The sequence below is a fragment of the Anser anser genome (genome assembly GCF_964211835.1).
Source record: "Anser anser genome assembly, chromosome: 2".
Taxonomy (NCBI): domain Eukaryota; kingdom Metazoa; phylum Chordata; class Aves; order Anseriformes; family Anatidae; genus Anser; species Anser anser.
Genome location: NC_139721.1, coordinates 21,678,800 through 21,691,569, shown reverse-complemented (window position 1 = coordinate 21,691,569; position 12,770 = coordinate 21,678,800). Strand labels below are relative to the sequence as shown.

Below are 12,770 nucleotides of genomic sequence, written 5' to 3'. Positions count from 1 at the left end.
CATTTAAGAAACATAAATACAGAGTAACTACACAGTACTGTCATTAGCAAGGACCAAATCTGGCCTGATTTTAGGAATTCCAGCTGTTTTGTCCTGTGTAGTCAACAACTAATGAGAAACAAAAATACCTTTGTGACATGAAATCAGTAACACTCCACTATTTGGGCACCCCAAAGATCGATGTGTTACAGTCACAGCTAGAGTACGTAGAAAGATTTCAACAAATACAGCTGTTAAGAGTAGGAGAGAAAAACAAAACTAAACTAAAACACAAGAATCAACCACCCCCAAAAGTTAAATGAGAGAACATTTCACTTCACCTTTTCTAAGGTGTAATGTCTCATTTTACTCTTTACAAAGCTACGCTGCCTTAGTTCCCAAAGGCATTTTATGCTTAAAAATGACTTCTAAATTATTACAGGTTATTTAAAATGGAAACAAAGACTAATTTTTGATTGAGATGTAGTTCAGATCAGCCCAAAGTGATCTCATTCAGGTTTTCCTCCTGAAATAAAGAAAGAAACATATGCCCCCCACAGATGGGGAGAGACTGGAACAGACCCACCTGGGCCTGCCCCCCATCACTGTCCCTCCCCACCTCCACCGTTTGGGGGCTTCAGGCAAATCCTCCAAGGAGCTGCTGCCTCCTTCCCACACAGTCAGTGAATTTCCTCTTCCCTGCCCATGGTTTGTCCTCCTTTCCTTCTCCCTCTCAGTCCCGATCTTTCCCTCCTATGAAATCCAGCCACTTCCAGATCCATCCCTGATCCATTCCTACCGACAGGGCACTGGTGGTTCTCCCCAGAGCTCGGATTTGACTTTTGGTTTGCTTTTTCACTTCTCCTGCAGCAATAGACAGCTCTTTTCTCCGGAGGGGGAAGGAAAGGATGGCCAGCTGCCTCCTGAGCAGAGCGTGAGGTTTTACACACCCGCAGGTGCACGCGTGTCTGCTGACACCATGTGTGGGTCTCAGCTCTCACAGAGGCAACACGAGCAGCCGTGTCCTCTCCCCGAAGCGGTGTTTGGCTGCCTGTGCTCAAGGGCAGCTCTGATGTGCTGCAGCTGTAGCCTGGGATCAGAAGTGCGAAAGGAGCCTCGAGGACCCTTCAAGGGTCGCCAACTTTGACCTGGCAGCTGCTCTTCAGCTCGGGCACTGGGCCTCGATCCCCTCGCGCACCGTGCCACCGCCACTGCGTGTCCCTTGCTAGCCCGGACACAGGCTCAGCTCCCAGCCAAGCCCAGCCCAGGCAAACCTCCTTAAAATCCTAAACTTCATACACCAAACAAGCCAAATTAAGACTCACCGGCCAGTTTCCATAGTAACTGTGTATAAAACAACTATCAGAGATACCTCTAGCCATGCTTCTATATCTAGAAGCAGCAGCTTGCTTCACTCAGGTTTGTTTAATCCAGTCACTAGCACATTAATAACAATCAAAAGAAAGGAAAAAAAAAAGTCGCTGGAAAGGTGGTAGATGCAAACATCCTTTAGGAAAAAAAAAATAGCATGAAGGGAGGAATCACATCCCCGGAGGGTGTTCTTTTATAAAAATATACACGCCTGGAGCAAGTCTTAGCCCCATGTGTGTTCTGAAAAGATGCACTTGCTCCATATCATTGCACAACAATTAGAAGATACGTGCTTCCAAAGTCTAATTCCTTCCTTGCGTAACTGACCCATTTCAATCAGTTTATTTACTTGTTGAAAAAGTACCTGTCATCTTAGCAGATTTCCTATTACCCTTTTCTTATAGGAAGCTAGGGATCATGCATGTTTTTCTGTAAATTAGCATGCTGTAATCTGCTAGATATTTAAAAATTCGTACACTACATTATCCTTATTAGATAAGAAATCTGTCTTCCTCCCACCACGCTCATGCTGCCAATGAACATCAAGAGACTGCCACATCGCTGTCACCGCATGACAAATCCCGGTCGGATGAAGGGGTGTGGTATTCCACGGAAACTGTACAGGGAACTTTAGGCCTGGAGCATTGCCTTACTCAGACCAGACACAGCCCGGGATAACAGGATGTAATGTCCTGGCTAAGGATCATCTATCTGAGACCTCAGTACCCGTTTCTGTGTCATGGCATCCACTAATAAGGACCATGAGAAAGAGAGTGGATGTAGCAAGAGCCAAGCAATCTTCCCGTAGGCTACAGCAATTAGGTTGAGTGGGTAACTAAACTATTTCCTGTGTATTGTTTGGCAAAGTGTTTTGGGATGCTTCAGGATGAACAGCAAGTAACGCAATTGTTCCTGCTCCCATTATTTACAAGGCTCTTTCTCTCCTAAGGACTGGGAGGCAGGGGACAAACATGAATGAATGAAATGCCACCAGACTCCTGAAAGAGACTGTGGTATGGGGGAGGCAGATGAAATGCACGGAACATTATTTCTGTTGGGTTTCGGGTCTTGATTTTGTTGTACTAACTGGCTGTAATTCTGGGAATCAACCTTAAAAGATCGATCTCAACCTCCAGGGCTGTGAAACCCACCCACAACTGGCTGGACTTCAGTTCAACGATCACTCCAGATTTCGTGGCTGTAAGTGACGGCACAAGCCACAGCATTTCTGAAAAACGAGCTCATCTGACATCTACAGCTATGGCTCGAGGTTAAGGCTGAAAGCCACCCCCAGTCGACCTGCGGCAAGCCACAGAGGAGCGCAGCAGCAGGGCCGAGGGGCCTCAGGTGGCAGGCAATACTCAGGGGCTGTTCCCCATGCCCGGGGAACAAAAACACAGGCACACACACACCTGGTGGGAATATGACTGTGTGGTCCCACACAAGTGCAAAGTGTGTAATTCCTTGTACCCACAAATGGCTTTTTAAATCACTCTTCTGACCAAAGTAAAGAAATGAGAACATTCGCTGCTGCTGTTACTAGCTCCTGTGGGTACATTTGCAAGCATACATTTGTACTTGAAAAATACTTTGTTTACATTATAAAAAGCACTCCCTTAATAAAGCACTTTCTTAATACATCTCCTTGTACTGACATGTTACTTTAGGCTCTCTCATTTCCTCACTTTAATTACTTTCTTTTAAGGAGCTTTGCTAGTATGAAGTATATTGGTGAACTCAGAGCCTGGGGATCATAGTTACATCCTCTTGGGGTATTTAGGGAGCATGTCAGCATCACTGCAGTTTGCAGCAGCAGACACACACCATCACCTCTGCAGTGCTAGAACTGTTTTTGCATCCTCTTCTTCTCCCACTACACATCATTTCCTGAAATCAGTTGGTCTTGGCAGCATCTTAAAGCTCTGTCTGAAAGACAAGCACCTTCATGGACTGCAGTGTGAGCAGGAGGGAGGAAAAGCTGGACAGCAAGCAGTAAGATAAACAGCTGGAGAGATTTCTGTAATGACCTCACTGCTGGCAGAACAGTTAGCTCTCTGCAGTATCGTGCACTCGTACTTCTGACCACTCAGCTGTGTCTGCCCACAAGACCTGACCTGTACCTGTCCTCCTTCACATCCCTCAATGTGGGAATTGCCGACAGAGAGTAAGGAAGAAACATGGCAAAGCTGAGACTGCGTGGACACAATGCCCAGCACTACTAAACCTGTGAGCACCGATACTCCTACCATACCGGTGCCTTCAGCCTCATGCTTCTAGCCTGCGGCACAACCTCCCTTTCTGTTTTTTATTCTGCCCCAATGAGCACCATCCCATTTGTGTGGGCAGTGGGGAGGGTGAAGCCTGGAAGGGACGTCATGCTCCACAGCAGCAAGCAGTGCCCTCACCGGCAGTGGGCAAAGCAGAGCTGCTCTGCAGGGAGGATCAGTAGATGAGAAGGTCTCAAGATGTAGAGTGGATGAAGAATGCTGAAGCTGGTGGTCCTGCAGCCTTTGGGTAAGGGTTAAAGGAGAGAGGCAGTCTCAGCATCTCCAAAACCATCTTGCATTGCATCTTCCACCCTACAAGTAGGCAGAAGCACTTAACAAGATCAAAAGGGCCAGAAGTGGGGAGAGAAGGGAGAACAGAAAAGACCCCTGTCGTTTGTCCACGTGTGCTGGCCATCCTGTTAGAGCCCTGTAAGCCAAAATCTTCCATTTAATTGAGGAACTTGGTGTAAGAGTGCCTTTCTCTTTGTCTCCTTTTTCTTTTTCTTTTTTCTCTCCCCCCTCACAACACTATCATTGTGGAGCTGAATGCTTTCCAGCTCTCTTGGAACCAAATTCCACACCTTGGCACAACCAGTGGACTACCCCAGCTGAGGAACTCCACGAAGGTGTCCTTCCTGGTGTCCATTTCACATATGTGGCACCCAAGCTGTTCTGTAACTATCACCACAGTGGCCGTTTAAAAAGAAAAGAGGGAAAAGGCTGCAATATAATTACCTTGGGCGGTGCCATCAGTCAAGGAGCACCGATAACAGGGAAGACTGGGTTTATCACATTCAAATTAAGTACTCGGAAAGTTCTTTTTCTTCTTTTTTTTTCTCTTTTTTTCTCTTTTGATCTAGTTCAACAAGCTGAACTGTTTCAATGTGGAGCAAGCTATTCTCCTAAATTATACAATCTCACCCGCAAAATGTAAAAAAAAAAATATGAAGAACATGAGAAAATAAAGTTCTTCTTCAAGGTCTTTAATGATGTGGCAAAAGCACTTTTTGAAAATAAGTAAAGCTATCAATTCAGTGGAGAATTCTTTATTATTGCCATCATTCACCCTCCTACTGGTGCTATCAACTAGTGTGAGTATAGGTAAGTATATAAGAAGAAACTAGTTCCCAATTTAAGTAGGGTCAACAGCCAGAAAAGTTTTACAGTGATGATTTAATGTACAAAATGTGCAGACTGCTGTATCACCAGTTATAATGCTCATAGTTGTTAATGATATACTCCAAATGCACATTTGTAAAGATGGAAATAAGGCAGAGAAATGTATTTAACTTGCACAAAATCTGGACAGAGCATATTCATTTTTAACAATAGTTAACTGAATGTAAATCAAGCCATCAAAAGAACTGCCAGTCCATCCCACAATGGCCACATTCTGTTTCATTTTATATATGAAAGGCAACATTTTCTTTAGAATACTTAAAAAAAAAAATTAAAAGCCATGCTCTAATTTCTCAGCTTTCTTGACATGGTGATGACAGCTCCATAAACCTGAGTAATTATAGAAAATTGAGCTCTGATGTTTGATCTCGAACATGCCATTGCAAAGGAAGATTATGGAACAGTTTTTAAAAGTGCACTTGCATCGACCACATAAAAGTTTCTGACGGACATATATTTATCACACTGTGGTTTCACAAGCCATTGAAGACCAAGCCCAAGGATAGGCCACTGCACATGGAAACCAGGTCGAGAAATCTGGAGTTATTTTAATATTCCCTGCACTTCCATGGCTGCCAGAAACAGGTCAGTGCTGCAAGATGCGGTGACAGCTGGAGAAGCGCTGACCTTACTAGGCGTGCGATGCAACCTGAGGCATCCAGGTGAATAGAGGCAGGCTTATAAAATGCAAGGTGATCTCCAGCTTGGACAAATCTTTCTTTTGATCAAAGTGAAATTCAAATGAAAAATTTACTGAAATTAAGATATATAAAGCAATAACCTTTTCCTCACGACGCTTAAGAAAATCTAAGTGCTTTTTACGTAAATCAGGAAGTAATTGAACCTGTCCTTCATGCCAGAGAGAAAGTTATAATGGACCTTAATGTTAAATAAATGTATTGAGAATTTCCAGTCTTTGATTTTGGAAAGGTTTCCTCTTGTAATTGAATTGTGTCCTAACTTAATCGCGTTGCTTTTTGCCTCGTACTGAAATTTTAAGGAGAACAAACACTGCTTCAGTAGCAGGGTTGCAGTTCTAGACCCAGTCGAATCACGGAGAATTAAGCAAAATCCTATTCTGTCTGGTCTGCTCTACCCAGCTCTCTTCCAGAAGCACTGTTTAAGATTAGTTATGGGCTGCGCAGTACGCAGTACTGAGGTGGCAGAACAGAGAGCACTGCAGTACCAAAACTTTCCAGCCCGACGTGCTAAGAGGAGGTGAAATAATACCATCAGGAGGTTCGGGTCTTCAGGCACTGTACTGAAATGAACTTGGGAGCTCTTCCTGCAGCACTTGAATATTATATATTGAATATAATACATTTATTTAAAAAGTCCTTCCACATAAGAAATCCCCAGTGCCTCAGCAACTGAATATGAATATGAATTCTTCAGCTCTGAGGTCTCAGCCACATGGCTGAGAAAGCAGTTTTGCAGGCATTCAGCATCTATAATCCCAGCACAAAATGGGTCTGTTTTGCTTTTTTCCATTGGAACAAGAAGAAGAAGTGTCTGATGAGGAGAGGAGGAATACCAAAAAGCTACAACAGAGGACATTTTAAGCAGAATTTAAAGGAATATAAAATATAAACACTGAGCAGGTTGTCTGTGTTGGTGGAGGTAGATGAGGTGCGTTTGTAGGGACACAGAAAATGGAATATGCCATCATGCTAACGCTTGTTTCCACAGGTGTTAAAAATAGTGACGATAAGCACATCCTTCATGGCAACGGGAGCTGTATATGCTCAGACAACCCGACACATCCACAACCTTGAACCAGCGCAGATCTTTCCCACTCTTCTTTTCTACTCCATCTGTCCTTCCTTCACCCACCACGGCTGTTTCATGAGGCACTGTGCAGCACAGAAAACCGTGGACCACTTCAATACGGACTTTGTTCATACAAATCCTGTTTGTAAAAGGCATCAGAGATTCTAGAGAAACCAACAAGATCTATGTTTCATGCAAGATTTTCTGTTTTGAAAGAGATCGAATGAAACTTTCTTCTCTGAGCTATCAGGATCAGACCCAACAGTAAAAAAATCCCCCCCCCCCCCCCCGCCCCGTGTCAAGGAAAGAAAGGTGGCCAGAGCAGACGTCCCCCCCAGGCACAAAGACTGATTGCCTTCACGCTGTGATAAGCCCCGCTGTCTCCCTCAGAACTGTGTTTTACATGAACAGCTAACAGAAATACAGTATCTTCAGGCAGGAAAGGGTAGAGAAAGAAAACTGTACTGCTAAAATGAGCTTTTGAAGAAGAAGAGAAAGTGGTGTCTACTTCCATTATCAGTTCAGAGCTTGCACGTAAGACTGCCTCACCTTCCTTATGCAAAAGACATCTGTAAATGGTTCAAAAGTTTCCACAAATCTAATTCTTGTCTGGCTGTGGAAGCAGTTTAAAGCTTCTTTCAGGATGTTCGTTTCCCTGAACTGGATCCAGATTAAAAGCAATCCCTCAGAAGAAAAAGGAAAACCAAGCACTGGTTAAATCTATTCCCTCTGATAAATCTCTGTGTCTGTGTCAGGTATCCTCAGCTTCTATAATCCCTGTACTTCAGCCTGCCATTCGCTAATTTTTTAAATCATAACTACCTAAGAGGTTTAATGAGGATTTACCCTATGGCCTATGTTCTCCTTCACAAAAATGACAAGTTTCTGATGCTCTCTCTTCCGGGTAAGCAGAGGTCAAAGCAATCATAACTGATGTTAGGCACATTTAACTCCAGCAAAGACTTCCCTGGTATTCACTGACTGTCCGCACCAATAACCCCTGCAAGTCACCAGAATAAAAGCCATCTTTTGCTTTATAATTAGAGAGCCAGGCAGCTTTTTACCTGGGCAAGAGCCCATGGGCTCAGGCTGTGTAATGTGCACAGCTACCTCCTGGCATCGCTCGCCAGCAGTCGTGCATCTATGAAATCTCTTCTGCAAAGGCATTTATAACCAGTGCATTGGCTAATCTTATAAAAAAAAAGTCATTGTAGAACTGGTAATAACTTTTAAGAGTTTTTTGTTGTTGTTTTGTTTTGTTTTTTAACAGTAAACTGCTTTCTAGAAGTAAAACTATTTACACCCCTTTAAAAAAATCTTCCTTGCTAAATACTCTGTTATACAGTAATTGTGCAAATCTTCTATCTGAATGTGATGCTCAATTCTTTGAAATCACCAGGACAAAACCAATGTCAGCACAGCTCGGGTCAGTGCTCTTTTCTCACTAATAATGTTTAGATATTTACCACTTCATTCACTCAGTGAATCCAGGGGACTGTAAACAAAAAATTATTTTAAAGCACTGCTCAACTGCTATGTGTCTCATCAGTCCTCGAACCAATTAAATTGTCTTTATCCAGAGCAGCAAGCTTTAAAAACTTCAGCTGCTGTATACTCAAAAGCACAGAGATTTTTTCTAATTAGCCATGACATACCCAGCAGTGTCTGTCTGCTGGCATGCATGAAGCTGCCTAGCAACAATGCAAAAAAATCCTACAATAAGCCTCAGCGGATCACAAAGAGTCTGTTAAAAATGTTAATCTCTTGTCATAGAAAAGTAGGGATGGTTTCAATTAAGGACAGCAATTCTCAACTTGTTATTTATATGCAATGAACTAAAATAACATTCATAAAGTATAAATACAATGTGAAAAGGCCACACATAATCACTTAAAGCTTTAATTTGCAGTACGTAATTTGCCATTCACATCTGTAAGCCTTTTGTTTTGCTTAATGGCAAAAACATTCCAGCTAGGTCAGACCTACACTTGAGTTTATACAATGCAGGAATCTCAGCAAACAGGGCTGGAGTGGGCTCAAGAAGTCATTGAGTCCGTCCCCAAGCACCAAGTCAGGAGAAATTTTCTATAAACCACTCCTGAATGCTTTACTTACCTGTGCCCCAGCCCTCCAAAAATAAACATTGGACCACCTCCCTTGGCACTCTGCTCAGTCACCTGGCTCTCTCAACAGCTGGAAAGCACTGGGAAATCTCTGACCAAAACCTGCCGTGTTCCAATCCAGGCAGTAACCCAGCAGCAACATAGAACAATACACTTTTTTCGCTGCATTCAAAAATGGCTATTATATTCCTTCAGTCTTCTTTTGAATAAATAACTCTAACTTTCCTCAGTCTTTCCTTACCTAGGTCACATTTCTTTACTTGAATTGCTTCTTCTCTTTGTATTATTTCTCCAACTCCCTGCAATCCCCGTTGGCTTGCATACTCAAGTGCATTCTCCCAGTGCAAGGCAGTAATGGGTCTGCAGCCACCACTTCTCCAGGAAGGGCTGATTTCATTGCGCCCTCATGCTTTTATTCATCCTTTTTCTGTCCTAGCATGGATTGATGTCCCTTCTGTTGCTAATGCTAATCACATTGCTTATCAGTCATTGCAGTCAGCCCTTTTCAAAGAAAACTGAGAAAAAATACAAAGTGCATTAAGCACTTGGGCCTCCTCAGCATTAGATTTCTCTCTGCGCTGAGTAGCAGAACAGCTTTTGCTTCATTTTTCTCTTAGAGCACACATGCTTTTTTATTGGGGGGTGGTCCCGAAGACTCCTGGATGAGACAAGAGGAAGGCGTACAGCCATTGTTTTTGTCAAGGATTCCCCCAAGGCTCGTTGAAAACCATAAGGAAAACTGTTTCCACGTTTACACCCTCAACAGCTGGCACAAGCCACATGCCCACACGTACCCCAACACGAGCCCATGAGACATACATGGCCAGTTCTGGTGAAAACGTCCCGTGGGCCTGAGGAGCTGTGCCAGCAGCAGCCGGCTCTGCGGGGCTCTTCCTGGACACCAGAGGAGCCTGGTGAGAGGCAGAGTGGCTGCTTCGCCATCACTTGCTTCAGATCCAGGAGGTGTCCACGTGCTCTGCTGGAATGCTGTCTGAGGTTTGGGCTGATGAGTCGCACCCACACGGCACACAAAATGTTAATTGGGAAGGAAAACCCACCATCTCTCTTTCAATTATTATTTTTTTCTTTCCCCCAAAGGACTAAATTGGGAAAGAATCACAATTAAATGCCTTTAGGAATAGAATCCTGGCAAATCCTCCCCAGCCCATTCTCAGAATCACTTTTTTTTTTTTTCTGATGAAACAATAAAAGGATTGAGATTCATACAGTGTATTAGCATAAACATTTATCCTAACTTGGCAGAGCTGCAAGCAATGAGGAAAGGAGTCCAAGAAAAGAATAAATAACAGATAACCTCAATACCTGGGGTCAAAACACAGGGAAAATATTCCCTGCATTACACAACCTGTGAAATTCGGTCTTCTCAAATAAACACTTTCAGATTTAGAATCAAATGCCAAAGGAGCAACTTTAATGCTATTGACCAGATTTTTGCATTTTATTGATAATTTTAACAATTAACTGACAACGGTTAATTCAATACTTTGAAAACAGTTATCATTATGCAAACTCTCATTATTGGACTAATTATAATGGGATTTACTGTAAGGTTTGGTAAATTTACCAAATTTACTGTAAGGTTTGGGTTCCTTCTAGCTCCTACGAAGTGTATGCATTTCTACTCTGCAGCTGCAAAGACTGTACCATTACATGAGAAACTGACTTTCTTGTATGTATCCTAATTTATCAGGGGTTCTTGCAAAACTGCAGTTATAAGGAGTACATGAATATGTCTATTTTTGGTAGATTCAGGTGATCTGTTTTCACACACACACACAAAAATCCCCTAGAATGTTTATTTTTCATTGGTTTTCCACTTTGATTAGTAAGGTGATTGATTTCTTACCTTACTGGTTTTTATTCCTCTCTTCTTATTGCTGGGAGTGGAGTTTTGGCTGTAGCACACTGTGGAAGCAATGAGAAAATGCAATCATTCTCGCAGGTCTAAGCATTATCATCTACAACTCACAATGACCAGTCAAGCTGGAACCTCTAAATTTGAAAACAAAAAGCAAAACTTTCCTACCTGTGCTTCTCATTTCTCCTCTTCTGGCAAATAGGTCTTGGTTTGTTAACTTCAGACTGTTCTTGCTGGCTTCTTTGTGTTCACCAAAGGTGTTTTTTTGTCGTTGTTGGTGGTTTTCTTTTAAGACTGCTTAAGCACTGGGTTTCAGGCACAGTTCTCGTGTCTGCATATTTATTACAGCAAGGGGAAGTTGTATACTCAGGGGCATTCCTTTTGTTGCTGGCAACATAATAACATTTGCTTAATTGTGTTTTATTAATGTTAATATACCCAGAGGCTCAGGCTCTGCCCGCACATTTTTGTAAATTGAATTAAAGGAAAAATGAATCAGAGTTAAAAGACAGCTGATTAATTTTATCCACTTGCTTAAGGGCTTTTAAGCCAAATGGTCTCCACGTCTATTTTTCTTTAGAGAACAGACTTCATAGCCACAGGGCTAGGAGAGACTTGTCAGTAAGCCATTTTCATTGCCATGTGTCAAGGAGAGCTATTTAAAGCATTAAAAGAAGTGGACAACGGGGAGAGGTACTCACCCCCTGCTCCGTACAAATGGCAAGGTTAGACAGAGATGGTCTCTCCCACCTGCTGCCGAGATCACACAATTTTCATAAAGCATTTTTTAATGAAGCTTTCAGAACACCCCCTGGAGCCTGCTGCTCCAGACAGACAAGGACACAGGCACAGCACAAACCTGCTAAAAAGGGCTATTTCAATCCACAGAAAATCCACCCTATTAGCAGGTCTGTCTCAACGCACACTGTAATTTAAAGGCCATTATTGCACCGTTTAATAGGCTTTCAGCTAGTCGCAGCAGAAATCTGTTCTTGAGACAGATTTCTCATTAGGAAATAAACATACTTCATTAGGGAAGCCTCTGCTGGATGTATATTTATACAAAGCTTGGGAAGAAATATCAGTACGAATGTAGGGTTGAGATGTAGGAAACCCACTCTATTTTCCACTTACCACAAAGGTCTGAAAAGAATATACATGGAAACATGTCAGGCATTTCTGGGAACCATGCTTGGAGTCATTTCTTCAGGAGTGCTTATTCAAAATGGTAATGAAAAACGCAACTCAGAAATCTCACAGAAATAAGGATATTGAAAATGTATGTACAAGCGGATGGTTGGAGTCCCTCTGTGCAAGCAAAAGGCACAGTAGACGTCTCTCACCAGGACTGGAACAGCATGTCAGGATCAGGATCAGAACATTTTTCCATCTGTTTTGTCAGCAAGGGAGTTGAAGAGGAGACTGTTCCATAAGGGCAGGGTTTTCCCCTATGCCAGGCCCATCCATCCCCATGGGACAGGCTGGAGAGGACATCCAGGCCACCCAAGTGCCCATGGCCAGTGCTCTCTGCAAGTACCGCTCTGGTCATCTTGTACTTCCCCTCCTGGTTGATCCCAGGTACTTCAAGTGGCTCCCACACTGAGGTACATCCACAGCCAGTAACAAATAGATGATGAAAATGATCCAGGGTGGAAAATGTAGACTTTCTGAGGGTAAAGGAATTGAATGTTAGGCCCTCCGGATGTGTGAGTCTTTTTGAGGTGTTTCCTCAACCTGTGTTCTAGACTAGACACGTACCACTGGGTCTTGCACATCATATGTACTTGGTAAATGCTGTGTTGCATCCCAACCCAAAAGATATCCTCATGTGCCACAGGCATAATGAGAAAAGCTCTCCGCCAAGTTTACAGACACATCAAAATGAGCAAAGTCTGTGGCCCAGCTCCACAGCTAAGGATGGCAAGATCCTCCTTTTTGGTGGTTTATGGTGTCTACCAAGCCCAAGGTCTCTGATCACAGGGAGGACATGGGCTTTCACACCATCCTTTCCCTCCATGGAGCTCCAAAAGTCCTACCTGGTTTCATGTTTACACTAAACTTATGTGTATCTAATATGTGCTGCTGAGCTCTGGTGATAAGGTAGAGGCCTCTGGACGGTGCTGCAGGTCAGAGTCCAATCATCCAGCCTGCTTCTTTCGTTTGGCAAGCCGAAAAATGAATGAATGGGACTCGCCGCTGACT

At 43.1% G+C, this 12,770-nt stretch overlaps 1 long non-coding RNA gene across 5 annotated transcripts in view; it reads right to left on the bottom strand.

Moving 5' to 3' along the window:
- LOC310893499 overlaps positions 1 to 11,326 on the bottom strand; it is a 45,054-nt gene extending 33,728 nt beyond the window's left edge. For all 5 annotated transcript variants that reach the window (XR_014579024.1, XR_014579025.1, XR_014579026.1 and 2 more), the window contains exons 1-2: positions 10,737 to 11,326; positions 10,557 to 10,615 (exon numbers count right to left, since the gene is read on the bottom strand). This is a non-coding gene — a long non-coding RNA (uncharacterized lncRNA). The remainder of the gene's footprint in view (positions 1 to 10,556; positions 10,616 to 10,736) is intronic.
- Positions 11,327 to 12,770: the final 1,444 nt, after the last annotated feature.